Source organism: Tamandua tetradactyla, chromosome 8, assembly GCF_023851605.1.
Source record: "Tamandua tetradactyla isolate mTamTet1 chromosome 8, mTamTet1.pri, whole genome shotgun sequence".
Lineage (NCBI taxonomy): Eukaryota > Metazoa > Chordata > Mammalia > Pilosa > Myrmecophagidae > Tamandua > Tamandua tetradactyla.
This window is the reverse complement of record NC_135334.1, coordinates 84,055,303-84,068,947: the sequence shown is the minus strand read 5'-3', so window position 1 is coordinate 84,068,947 and position 13,645 is coordinate 84,055,303. Positions and strand designations below refer to the sequence as shown.

At 38.1% G+C, this 13,645-nt stretch overlaps 1 pseudogene; it reads right to left on the bottom strand.

The window, feature by feature from the left end:
* Positions 1 to 1,204: 1,204 nt before the first annotated feature.
* On the bottom strand, positions 1,205 to 13,315 carry LOC143645229 (dynactin subunit 5 pseudogene; annotated as a pseudogene).
* Positions 13,316 to 13,645: the final 330 nt, after the last annotated feature.

Genomic DNA, 13,645 nt, shown 5'->3' with positions numbered 1-13,645 from the left:
TTCCTTTGTCTTATAATTTCTCTGCACCCCCCACCTGCAGGCATGACTCTTTAATGTACAAACACAACAAATCAGATAGCAGGTTTTGAACCAGCAGAGATGATTACATTCCGCTGTATTAGCAAACGCCCTAACCCCATATTAAATCAAGATAGCTCTTGTTAGCATCTAACCTTCAAAGCTCAGCTGTTCTACCCTATTTATAGCAGAATCAGAGAATTAAGCGAAGAAAACCTCCTTCTCAATCTTTCTTCATAAGCTAAGAGGTAGAGTGCTATCAGCCAGAAGGAGGTGATAAGACTGGCACTTTGCAACTTTGTGTCATCCTCGGGGTTCTGTGACTGTGAGATGATTCTAAGAGCTCCACTTGTGTCTACATGAGTGGTGATTGGGACCATGGCAGATATTTTGGTCTGAACTGTGGTTTATGGAGTGTATAGGGTAGGCTGAATGGTTCTAGGTTGGAGAACTAATGCTACATCTTCCTTGAAATAACACATATACTGCCGCCAAAAAATACTTTGAGGTAAGGAGTGGTTACCAGACATGGTGACTCAAATCTGGGAATTTGCAAAAATAGAATCTGGGGTGCTAAAGATCCCTCTTTTAGAATGCTAAGAAGTCTCCCATTAAGCACTCTAGAGATAGCTAAAGTCATTTCGAGAAGAAAAGAAACATTAACCACCCTTCTCTTCAAGTTTTAGTATCCAATAGGAATCAGGGCTCTGAAAATTCACTAACACTTCTTTTTCCCCCCAAGATTATGAACAATTGTAGCAACCAGCCAAATGTCTTAGGAGTGGAGAAGCCAAAAGCGATGCATCTGTGTGCCCACTGTGGGCAGCCGTGTTGTTCTGGGCAGCACACCTCCACGTCCCAAGAGAGTGACCCTGCTCTGCCATTCTGATTCAGGCAGGATCCCTCCCTTCTCAGGACCAAGTGGGTGGAGAGTTCAGAACAGATGATTCTGTTTTCCCAAGATAATGGTATGAAGTGACAGTTAATAGATAAGGTATAAACATCGCATTTGGAGACAACGCCTCCAGATAGTCTAAATTCTTAAATACTTAGAGCCTTTAATGATGGAGAAATTCTAAAGCCTTTTTTTTTAAAGGAGGGTGGAAATGATAAAAAACACAAGAGCTCTTTGGGATGCTGACTGTGGCTCACTTTGCCCCAAGTTCATCTAAGAGCTCAAGTGAATTCAAGACATGAAGCAGAGATACCAGACCTGGGACAGGGACCAAACCTTCTGGGAATAGCTCTTGGTGACACTCATCATCAGCTTGTGGGTAGACTCCAGGAGCTCCCCTGAGCTGAGTTCCAGGCAGCCTGAGAAGATATGGAATGCTAAGTCCACAGTTTCTGGGTAGTATTACCATGTTGTGAAGAATTTTGCAACATCCTTTCAACATACACCACACAACAGTTCACACAGCTCTTGCCAATGTGAACATAAGGACCAATCTGAGTGTGTTGGCGCCACAGTCTTCCTATAATGGCAATGTCTCTAACATGTAAAGGAAAGAATGCAATGCCTTTGCTGAGTTTCTTGAACGGTGGCCTTATGACACTATAACTTCTTAAAAAAAATTTTTATTAATTAAAAAAAATTACAAGAAACACAAACATTCCTAACACATACACTCAACAATTCACAATATCATCACATAGTTGTGTATTCATCATCATGATCATTTCCCAGAACATTTGCATCAATTCAGAAAAAGAAATAAAAAGACAACAGAAAAATAAAAACAGAAAAAAAAATTTTACATACCATACCTCTTACCCCTCCCTTTCATTGATCACTAGCATTTCAAACTAAATTTATTTTAACATTTGTTCCCCCTATTATTTATTTTTATTCCATATGTTCTACTCATTTCTTGACAAGGAAGATAAAAGGAGCATCAGACACAAGGTTTTCACAATCACACAGTCACATTGTGAAAGCTATATCATTATTCAGTCATCATCAAGAAACATGGCTACTGGAACACAGCTCTACATTTCAGGCAGTTCCCTCCAGCCTCTCCATTACATCTTGGTTAACAAGGTGATATCTACTTAATGCATAAGAATAACCTCCAGGACAACCTCTCGACTCTGTTTGGAATCTCTCAGCCATTGACACTTTGCCTCATTTCACTCTTCCCCCTTTTGGTCGAGAAGGTTTTCTCAATCCCTTGATTCTGAATCTCAGCTCATTCTAGGATCTCTGTCCCACGTTGCCAGGAAGGTCCACACCCCTGGGAGTCATGTCCCATGTAGACAGGGGGAGGGTGGTGAGTTTGCTTGCTGTGTTGGCTGGAGAGAGAGGCCACATCTGAGCAACAAAAGAGGTTCTCTTGGGGATGACTTTTAGGCCTAATTTTAAGTAGACTTGACCTATCCCCTGTGGGGTTAAGTTTCATATGAACAAACCCCAAGACTGGGGGCTCAGCCTATAGCTGTGGTTGCCCACACTGCTTGTGAGAATATCAATAATTCAACTTGGGGAAGTTGAGTTTTCCCCCATTCTCACCATTCCCCAAAGGGGACTTTGCAAATATTTTTCCACTCACTGATCAAATCACTCTGGGATTCATCAGGGCATCACCTGGACAAACCAACAAAATCTCATGTCCTATACAAAGTTCCGTGTACTTAAGGTGTTCAACCAACTATCTACATAAGTTATATTAGGAGATGCACTAGTCAAAGTATAAATTTGTACCAAGTAAACATTTTTTTGCTTTAGTCTCACACATAAGTTGACATTTAAAAATATTAATTACCTATCATCTCACACCCACCAGAATGGCCATTATCAACAAAACAGAAAATGACAAGTGCTGGAGAGGATGTGGAGAAAGAGGCACACTTATTCACTGTTGGTGGGAATGTCAAATGGTGCAACCACTGTGGAAGGCAGTTTGGCGGTTCCTCAAAAAGATGCATATAGAATTGCCATATGACCCAGCAATACCATTGCTAAGTATCTACTCAGAGGACTTAAGGGCAAAGACACAAACGGACATTTGCACACCAATGTTTATAGCAGCATTATTTACAATTGCAAGGAGATGGAAACAGCCAAAATGTCCATCAACAGACAAGTGGCTAAACAAACTGTGGTATATACATACGATGGAATATTATGCAGCTTTAAGACAAGATAAACTTATGAAGTATGTAACAACATGGATAGACCTTGAGAACATTATGCTGAGTGAGACTAGCCAAAAACTAAAGGACAAATACTGTATGGTCTCGCTGATATGAACTGCCATTAAGTGAATAAACTTGGAATATTTTGTTGGTAACAGAGACCACCAGGAGATAGAAACAGAGTAAGATATTGGGTAATTGGAGCTGAAGGAATAAAGATTGTGCAACAGGACTGAATATAAAAAACTCAGAAATGGACAGCACAATACTACCTAACTGTAATGTAATTATGTTAAAACACTGAATGAAGCTGCATGTGAGAATGATAGAGGGAGGAGGGCTGGGGACATAAATGAAATCAGAAAGAAAGATAGATGTTAAAGATTGAGATGGTATAATCTAGGAATGCCTAGAGTGTATAATAATAGTGAAATGTACAATGTACAAATTTTAAAAATGTTTTTGCATGAGGAAGAACAAAGGAATGTCATTATTGCAGGGTGCTGAAAATAGATGATAATTAATACTTTAAAATGTCACCTTATGTGTGAGACTAAAGCAAAAAATGTTTATTTGTTACAAAATTTAGATTTTGACTTGAGCATTTCCTAATATAACTCATGTAGATAGTTTGATTGAATGTCATAAGTACTTGGAATCTCAGGTAGGAGATGAGATTTTGTTGGTTTGTCCACAGTGATGCCCTGATCAATCCCAGAGTGATTCAATCAGTGAGTGGAAAATTATTTGCTAAGCCCCCTTCGGGGAATGGTGAGAACAGGGAGAAATGCAACTTCCCCAAGTTGAATTCTTGATATTCTCACAAGCAGTGTGGACAACCAAAGCTGTAGGCTGAGCCCCCAGTCTTGGGGTTTGTTCACATGAAACTTAACCCCACAAAGGATAGGTCAAGTCTACTTAAAATTTAGGCCTAAGAGTCACCCCCAAGAGAGCCTCTTTTGTTGCTCAGATGTGGCCTCTCTCTCCAGTCAACATGACGAGCAGTCTCACCACCCTCCCCCTCCCCACGGGACATGACTCCCAGGGGTGTGGACCTTCCTGGCAACGTGGGACGGGGATCCTGGAATGGGCTGAGACTCAGCATCAAGGGACTGAGAAAAACCCTAGAATGAGCTGAAAATTAACATCTGGGATTGAGAGAAACTTCTCGGCCAAAAGGGGGAAGAGTGAAATGAGCCAAAGTGTCAATGGCTAAGAGATTCCAAACAGAGTCGAGAGGTTATCCTGGAGGTTATTCTTAGGCATTAAGTAGATATCACCTTGTTGTTCAAGATGTAGTGGAGAGGCTGGAGGGAATTGCCTGAAAATGTAGTGCTGTGTTCCAGTAGCCATGTTTCTTGATGATGATTGAACAATGATATAGCTTTCACAGTGAGACTCTGTGAATGTGAAAACCTTATGTCTGATGCTCCTTTTATCTACTATATCAACAGAAGAGTAGAACATATGGAATAAAAATAAATAATAGGGGGAACAAATGTTAAAATAAATTCAGTTTGAAATGCTAGTGGTAAATGAAAGTGAGGGGTAAGGGGTATGGTATGTATAGTCTTTTTTTTTCTCTATTATCAATTTATTTCTTTTTCTGTTGTCTTTTTATTTCTTTTTCTAAATTGATGCAAATGTACTAAGAAATGATGAATATGCAACTATGTGATGATATTAAGAATTACTGATTGTATATGTAGAATGGAATGATATCTCAATGTTTTGTTTGTTAATTTTTTTAATTAATAAAAAAGTTTAAAAAATATTAATTACCATCTATTTTCAGCACACTGCAGTAATAAAATTCTTTTGTTCTTCCTCATGCAAAAACATTTTTAAAATTTGTACATTTAGTCACTATCATTATACACTCTAGGCATTCCTAGATTATACCATCTCAGTCTTTATCATCTATCTTTCTTTGTGATTTCATTTATGCCCCAGCCCTCCTCCCTCTATCATTCTCATATGCAGCTTCATTCAGGGTTTTAGCATAATTGTATTACAGTTAGGTAGTATTGTGCTGTCCATTTCTGAGTTTTTATGTTCAGTCCTGTTGCACAATCTGTATCCCTTCAGCTCTAATTACCCAATATCTTATCCTATTTCTATCTCCTGATGGTCTCTGTTACCAAGGAAACATTCCAAGTTTATTCACTAATGTCAGTTCATATCAGTGAGACCATACAATATTTGTCCTATTGTTTTTGACTAATCACACTCGCATAATGTCCTTAAGGTCCATCCATGTTGTTACATACTTCGTAACTTTATTCTGTCTTACAGATGCATAATATTCCATCTTACATAAATGCCACAGTTTGTTTAGCCAACCGTCTGTTGATGGACATTTTGGCTGCTTCCATCTCTTGGTAATTGTAAATAATGCTGCTATAAACATTGGTGTGTAAATGTCCATTTGTGTCCTTGCCCTCATGTTCTTTGAGTAAAGACAGCATATAGATGGGTCCTGTTTTTTAATCCATTCTGCCAGACTATGTCTTTTGATTGGAGAGTTTAAGCCATTAACATTCAGTGTTATTACTGCATGGGTAGTACTTTCTTCTACTATTTTGCCTTCTGGATTTTATATGTCATATCTAATTTTCCTTCTTTTTACCTTTACTCATAGTCTTCCTTTCTACACTCTTCTCCACACCTCTCTCTTCTGTCTTCGTATCTGTCTCTAGTGCCCCCTTTAGTATTTCTTGCACAACTGGTCTGTTGGTCACAAATTCTCTGTTTTTTTTTGTCTGAAAATGTTTTAATTTCTCCTTCATTTTTTGAAGGACAATTTTGCTGGATATATAATTCTTGGTTGGCAGTTTTTCTTTTTTAGTAATTTAAATATATCATCCCACTGTCCTCTCGCCTCCATGGTTTCTGCTGAGAGATTTGTGCATGGTCTTATTGGGCTTCCCTTGTATGTGACGGATTGCTTTTCTCTTGCTGCTTTCAAGATTCTCTCTTTCTCTTTGACCTCTGACATTCTGATTATTAAATATCTTGGAGTATGTCTATTTGGATCTATTCTCTTTGGGGTATGCTGCACTTCTTGGATCTGTAATTTTAAGTCTTTCATAAGAGTTGGGAAATTTTCAGTGATAATTTCCTCCATTAGTTTTTTTTTATTATTATTAATTAACGGGAAAAAAGAAATTAACCCAACATTTAGAAATCATACCATTCTACATATGCAATCAGTAATTCTTAACATCATCACATAGATGCATGACCATTGTTTCTTAGTACATTTGCATCGGTTTAGAAGAACTAGCAACACAACCGAAAAAGATATAGAATGTTAATATAGAGAAAAAAAATAAAAGTAATAATAGTAAGAACAAAACAAAACAAAACAAAACAAAACAAAAACCTATAGCTCGGATGCAGCTTCATTCAGTGTTTTAACATGATTACTTTACAATTAGGTAGTATTGTGCTGTCCATTTTTGAGTTTTTGTATCTAGTCCTGTTGCACAGTCTGTATCCCTTCAGCTCCAATTACCCATTATCTTACCCTGTTTCTAACTCCTGTTGAACTCTGTTACCAATGACATATTCCAAGTTTGTTCTCGAATGTCGATTCACATCATTGGGACCATACAGTATTTGTCTTTTAGTTTTTGGCCAGACTCACTCAGCATAATGTTCTCTAGGTCCATCCATGTTATTACATGCTTCATAATTTTATCCTGTCTTAAAGTTGCATAATATTCCATCGTATGTATATACCACAGTTTGTTTAGCCACTCGTCTGTTGATGGACATTTTGGCTGTTTCCATCTCTTTGCAATTGTAAATAACGCTGATATAAACATTGGTGTGCAAATGTCTGTTTGAGTTTTTGCCCTTAATTCCTTTGAGTAGATTCCCAGCAATGGTATTGCTGGGTCGTATGGCAATTCTATATTCAGCTTTTTGAGGAACTGCCAAACTGCCTTCCACAGTGGTTGCACCATTTGACATTCTCACCAACAGTGGATAAGTGTGCCTCTTTCACTGCATCCTCTCCAGCACTTGTCATTTTCTGTTTTGTTGATAATGGCCATTCTGGTGAGTGTGAGATGATATCTCATTGTGGTTTTGATTTGCATTTCTCTAATGGCCAGGGACATTGAGCATCTCTTCATGTGCCTTTTGGCCATTTGTAGTTCCTCCTCTGAGAGGTGTCTCTTCAAGTCTTTTTCCCATTTTGTAATTGGGTTGGCTGTCTTTTTGTTGTTGAGTTGAACAATCTCTTTATAAATTCTGGATACTAGACCTTTATCTGATATATCGTTTCCAAATATTGTCTCCCATTGTGTAGGCTGTCTTTCTACTTTCTTGATGAAGTTCTTTGATGCACAAAAGTGTTTAATTTTGAGGAGCTCCCATTTATTTATTTCCTTCTTCAGTGCTCTTGCTTTAGGTTTAAGGTCCATAAAACCACCTCCAATTGTAAGATTCATAAGATATCTCCCTACATTTTCCTCTAACTGTTTTTTGGTGGTAGCCCTAATGTTTAGATCTTTGATCCATTTTGAGTTAACTTTTGTATAGGGTGTGAGATATGGGTCTTCTTTCATTCTTTTGCATATGGATATCCAGTTCTCTAGGCATCATTTATTGAAGAGAATGTTCTGTCCCAGGTGAGTTGGCTTGACTGCCTTATCAAAGATCAAATGTCCATAGATGAGAGTGTCTATATCTGAGCACTCTATTTGATTCCATTGGTCGATATATCTATCTTTATGCCAATACCATGCTGTTTTGACCACTGTGGCTTCATAATATGCCTTAAAGTCAGGCAGCACGAGACCTCCAGCTTCGTTTTTTTTCCTCAAGATGTTTTTAGCAATTCGGGGCACCCTGCCCTTCCAGATAAATTTGCTTATTGGTTTTTCTATTTCTGAAAAATAAGTTGTTGGGAAATGATTGGTATTGCATTGAATCCGTAAATCAATTTAGGTAGGATTGACATCTTAACTATATTTAGTCTTCCAGTCCATGAACACGGTATGCCCTTCCATCTATTTAGGTCTTCTGTGATTTCTTTTAGCAGTTTTTTGTAGTTTTCTTTATATAGGTTTTTTGTCTCTTTAGTTAAATTTATTCCTAGGTATTTTATTCTTTTAGTTGCAATTGTAAATGGGATTCGTTTCTTGATTTCCCCCTCAGCTTGTTCATTGCTAGTGTATAGAAATGCTACAGATTTTTGAATGTTGATCTTGTAACCTGCTACTTTGCTGTACTCATTTATTAGCTCTAGTAGTTTTGTTGTGGATTTTTCCAGGTTTTCGAGTATAGTATCATATCGTCTGCAAACAGTGATAGTTTTACTTCTTCCTTTCCAATTTTGATGCCTTGTATTTCTCTTTCTTGTCTAATTGCTCTGGCTAGAACCTCCAACATGATGTTGAATAATAGTGGTGATAGTGGACATCCTTGTCTTGTTCCTGATCTTAGGGGGAAAGTTTTCAATTTTTCCCCATTGAGGATGATATTAGCTGTGGGTTTTTCATATATTCCCTCCATCATTTTAAGGAAGTTCCCCTGTATTCCTATCCTTTGAAGTGTTTTCAACAGGAAAGGATGTTGAATCTTGTCAAATGCCTTCTCTGCATCAATTGAGATGATCATGTGATTTTTCTGCTTTGATTTGTTGATATGGTGTATTACATTAATTGATTTTCTTATGTTGAACCATCCTTGCATACCTGGGATGAATCTTACTTGGTCATGATGTATAATTCTTTTAATGTGTTGTTGGATACGATTTGCTAGAATTTTATTGAGGATTTTTGCATCTATATTCATTAGAGAGATTGGCCTGTAGTTTTCTTTTTTTGTAATATCTTTGCCTGGTTTTGGTATGAGGGTGATGTTGGCTTCATAGAATGAATTAGGTAGTTTTCCCTCCACTTCGATTTTTTTGAAGAGTTTGAGGAGAGTTGGTACTAATTCTTTCTGGAATGTTTGATAGAATTCACATGTGAAGCCATCTGGTCCTGGACTTTTCTTTTTAGGAAGCTTTTGAATGACTAATTCAATTTCTTTACTTGTGATTGGTTTGTTGAGGTCATCTATGTCTTCTTGAGTCAAAGTTGGTTGTTCATGTCTTTCCAGGAACCCGTCCATTTCCTCTAAATTATTGTATTTATTAGCGTAAAGTTGTTCATAGTATCCTGTTATTACCTCCTTTTTTTCTGTGAGGTCAGTAGTTATGTCTCCTCTTCCATTTCTGATCTTATTTAGTTGCATCCTCTCTCTTCTTCTTTTTGTCAATCTTGCTAAGGGCCCATCAATCTTATTGATTTTCTCATAGAACCAACTTCTGGCCTTATTGATTTTCTCTATTGTTTTCATGTTTTCAATTTCATTTATTTCTGCTCTAATCTTTGTTATTTCTTTCCTTTTGCTTGCTTTGGGATTAGTTTGCTGTTCTTTCTCCAGTTCTTCCAAGTGGATAGTTAATTCCTGCATTTTTGCCTTTTCTTCTTTTCTGATATAGGCATTTAGGGCAATAAATTTCCCTCTTAGCACTGCCTTTGCTGCGTCCCATAAGTTTTGATATGTTGTGTTTTCATTTTCATTCGCCTTGAGGTATTTGCTAATTTCTCTAGCAATTTCTTCTTTGACCCAGTCGTTGTTTAGGAGTGTGTTGTTGAGCCTCCACGTATTTGTGAATTTTCTGGCACTCCGCCTATTATTGATTTCCAACATCATTCCTTTATGATCCGAGAAAGTGTTGTGTATGATTTCAGTCTTTTTAAATTTGTTAAGACTTGCTTTGTGACCCAGCATATGGTCTATCTTTGAGAATGATCCATGAGCACTTGAGAAAAAGGTGTATCCTGCTGTTGTGGGATGTAATGTCCTATAAATGTCTGTTAAGTCTAGCTCATTTATAGTAATATTCAGATTCTCTATTTCTTTGTTGATTCTCTGTCTAGATGTTCTGTCCATTGATGAGAGTGGTGAATTGAAGTCTCCAACTATTATGGTATATGAGTCTATTTCCCTTTTCAGTGTTTGCAGTGTATTCCTCACGTATTTTGGGGCATTCTGGTTCGGTGCGTAAATATTTATGATTGTTATGTCTTCTTGTTTAATTGTTCCTTTTATTAGTATATAGTGTCCTTCTTTGTCTCTTTTAACTCTTTTACATTTGAAGTCTAATTTGTTGGCTATTAGGATAGCCACTCCTGCTCTTTTCTGGTTGTTATTTGCATGAAATATCTATTCCCAACCTTTCACTTTCAACCTATGTTTATCTTTGGGTCTAAGATGTGTTTCCTGTAGACAGCATATAGAAGGATCCTGTTTTTTAATCCATTCTGCCAATCTATGTCTTTTGATTGGGGAATTCAGTCCATTAACATTTAGTGTTATTACTGTTTGGATAATACTTTCCTCTACCATGTTGCCTTTTGTATTATATATATCATATCTGATTTTCCTTCTTTCTACACTCTTCTCCATACCTCTCTCTTCTGTCTTTTCGTATCTGACTCTAGTGCTCCCTTTAGTATTTCTTGCAGAGCTGGTCTCTTGGTCACAAATTCTCTCAGTGACTTTTTGTCTGAGAATATTTTAATTTCTCCCTCATTTTTGAAGGATAATTTTGGTGGATATAGGAGTCTTGGTTGGCAGTTTTTCTCTTTTAGTAATTTAAATATATCATCCCACTGTCTTCTAGCTTCCATGGTTTCTGCTGAGAAATCTACACATAGTCTTATTGGGATCCCTTGTATGTGATGGATTGTTTTTCTCTTGCTGCTTTCAAGATCCTCTCTTTCTCTTTGACCTCTGACATTCTAACTAGTAAGTGTCTTGGAGAACGCCTATTTGGGTCTGATCTCTTTGGGGTGCGCTGCACTTCTTGAATCTGTAATTTTAGGTCTTTCATAAGAGTTGGGAAATTTTCAGTGATAATTTCTTCCATTAGCTTTTCTCCTCCTTTTCCCTTCTCGTCTCCTTTTTGGACACCCACAACACGTATATTTGTGCGGTTCATATTGTCCTTGAGTTCCCTGATACCCTGTTCAAATTTTTCCATTCTTTTCCCGATAGTTTCTGTTTCTGTTTGGAATTCAGATATTCCATCCTCCAAATCACTAATTCTATCTTCTGTCTCTTTAAATCTATCATTGTAGGTATCCATTGTTTTTTCCATCTTTTTCTACTTTATCCTTCACTTCCATAAGTTCTGTGATTTGTTTTTTCAGTTTTTCTATTTCTTCTTTATGTTCAGCCCATGTCTTCTTCATGTCCTCCCTCAATTTATCGATTTCATTTTTGAAGAGGTTTTCCATTTCTGTTCATATATTCAGCATTAGTTGTCTCAGCTCTTGTATCTCATTTGAACAATTGGTTTGTTCCTTTGACTGGGCCATATTCTCAAACTTCTGACCGTGGACCGTTATCATCTGCTGCTGGCGTCTGGGCATTTAGTCAGATTTCCCTAGGTGTCAGACCCAACAAGGTTGTAAGATTTTTCTGTGAAATTATGCAGTTTTGATGTGTGTTATGGGACTTGATCACTTCTCCTTCCTGGGAGGACAAAGTATTGAGATGGCTAACCTTGAGTTCTGTGAGCTCTGCCCGGGAGCGCAGGAATAAACTCTCTCACTCTAAGGTTTTTTGGTCTGCCTCTTCTCTCTTTCGCCTTCTAAACCTTACACTTTTATCACCAGGTGACCCTGCAGTCAATTCGCAGCCTCAAACCCCAACCACCGAAACAGTACGAGAAAGACGCCTTCCCACTGAGGGCGCTCGGGCACGCTACTAAATCTCCAATTCTCCGCCGTAAGTCCTCCATTAGTTTTTCTCCTCCTTTTCCCTTCTCTTCTCCTTCTGGGACACCCACAATATGTATATTCATGAGCTTCATATTATCATTCAATTCCCTGAATCCCTGCTCATATTTTTCCATTTTTTCCCCTATATTTTCTTTTTCTTGCCGGGTTTCAGATGTTCCATCCTCCAGTTCACTAATCCTATTTTCTCTCTCTTGAAATCTACCATTGTAGGTTTCCATTGTTTTTTTCATCTTTTCTACCTTGCCTTTCATTCCCATAAGTTCTGTGATTTGTTTTTTCAGACTTTCCATTTCTTCTTTTTGTTCATTCCTTGCCTTCTTTATATCCTCCCTCAATTCATTGATTTGGTTTTTGATGAGGTTTTCCACATCTGTTCATATATTCTGAATTAATTGTTTCAGCTCCTTTATGTCATTTGAATTGTTAGTTTGTTCCTTTGACTGGGCCACATCTTCAATTTTTCTAGTGTGATTTGTTATTTTTTGCTGTTGTTTAGGCATTTAATTACCTTAATTAGTTTATTCTGGAGATTGCTTTCACTTCTTTTACCTAGGGTTTTCTTGCTGGATGAATTTGTTGTCTATCTGTTCTTTGACATTCAGTTCAGCTTTATCTGGACCTCTAGCTTAAGTTTTGTTTAACAGAGGATAATTTTTCAGTTCTTGTTTTCTTGTTTCTTGCCCTGCTTGTATGGTGCCTTCCCCCCCTCTCCTCCCCCGCCACTTAGGAGGGTCTACTTAGGTATTATAGACCCCAGCCGGATTTTCCCAGACCAAACCGGCCTCCTATCTGGAGGAAAGAGTCTCCTGCATCAGTTTTCCCTGAGGGTGAGACCCAGTAGGTTGAAAGACTTTCCTGTGAAGTCTCTGGACTCTGTTTTTCTTATCCTGCCCAGTATGTGGCACTTGTCTGCCTGCAGGTCCCACCAGCATAAGATTTGTGGTGTTTTTAACTTTGTCAGACTCTCCCTGGGTTCTGGGGGGGCTTACAGCCAGTCCATCTGGTCCAGACTGGGGTATGCTGTGTGTCTGGTCACTGACGTGGCCCCAGGAGCTGTTCAGTACTGTTTCTGGTTATATAGTAGTTGTTCTGGAGGACGAACTAAAATGCGCACATTGTTAAGCCGCCATCTTGACCCGGAACCTGACACTATGATTTTTCACAACACAGCAGCATCCAACTCTTACATTTGCCGGATCCCCTCATGTAGTACAGTCATTCACCACAGTGGATTTGCCATTGAGAACAACATTCTGTCTTCCACACAGCACTGAATATTGATCAGCTTTGTTTGCTGATTCTGTCTCTGTGGACTTGAACATTTTGTAGAGCAGCTTATCCAACTCCATCACCACTGCCACCTCTTTTACCAGCTCCGGCTTCTGTCAAAGTCTGTCTGTCCATCTTATAACTTCTTGTAGGCATCGAGACTTGAAGAATGCCCATGGAATATTCTCATTGAAAGTTCAGTCACCTTTGAACATGAGAATTTAGCTATCATAAGATACATCCCAGTATTATGCTATATTCAAATAAAATCTTCATTCATCTATGTGAAAAGGTGAAAGGAAGTAATGGCCATGCATCTAAATAGCCACTGAGCAAGAAAAACTCAGTATCATGTCAACTGGCAAACATGGGGCTCTATCCAGGAGTGTCATTTAGAAATAGTTGTTCCT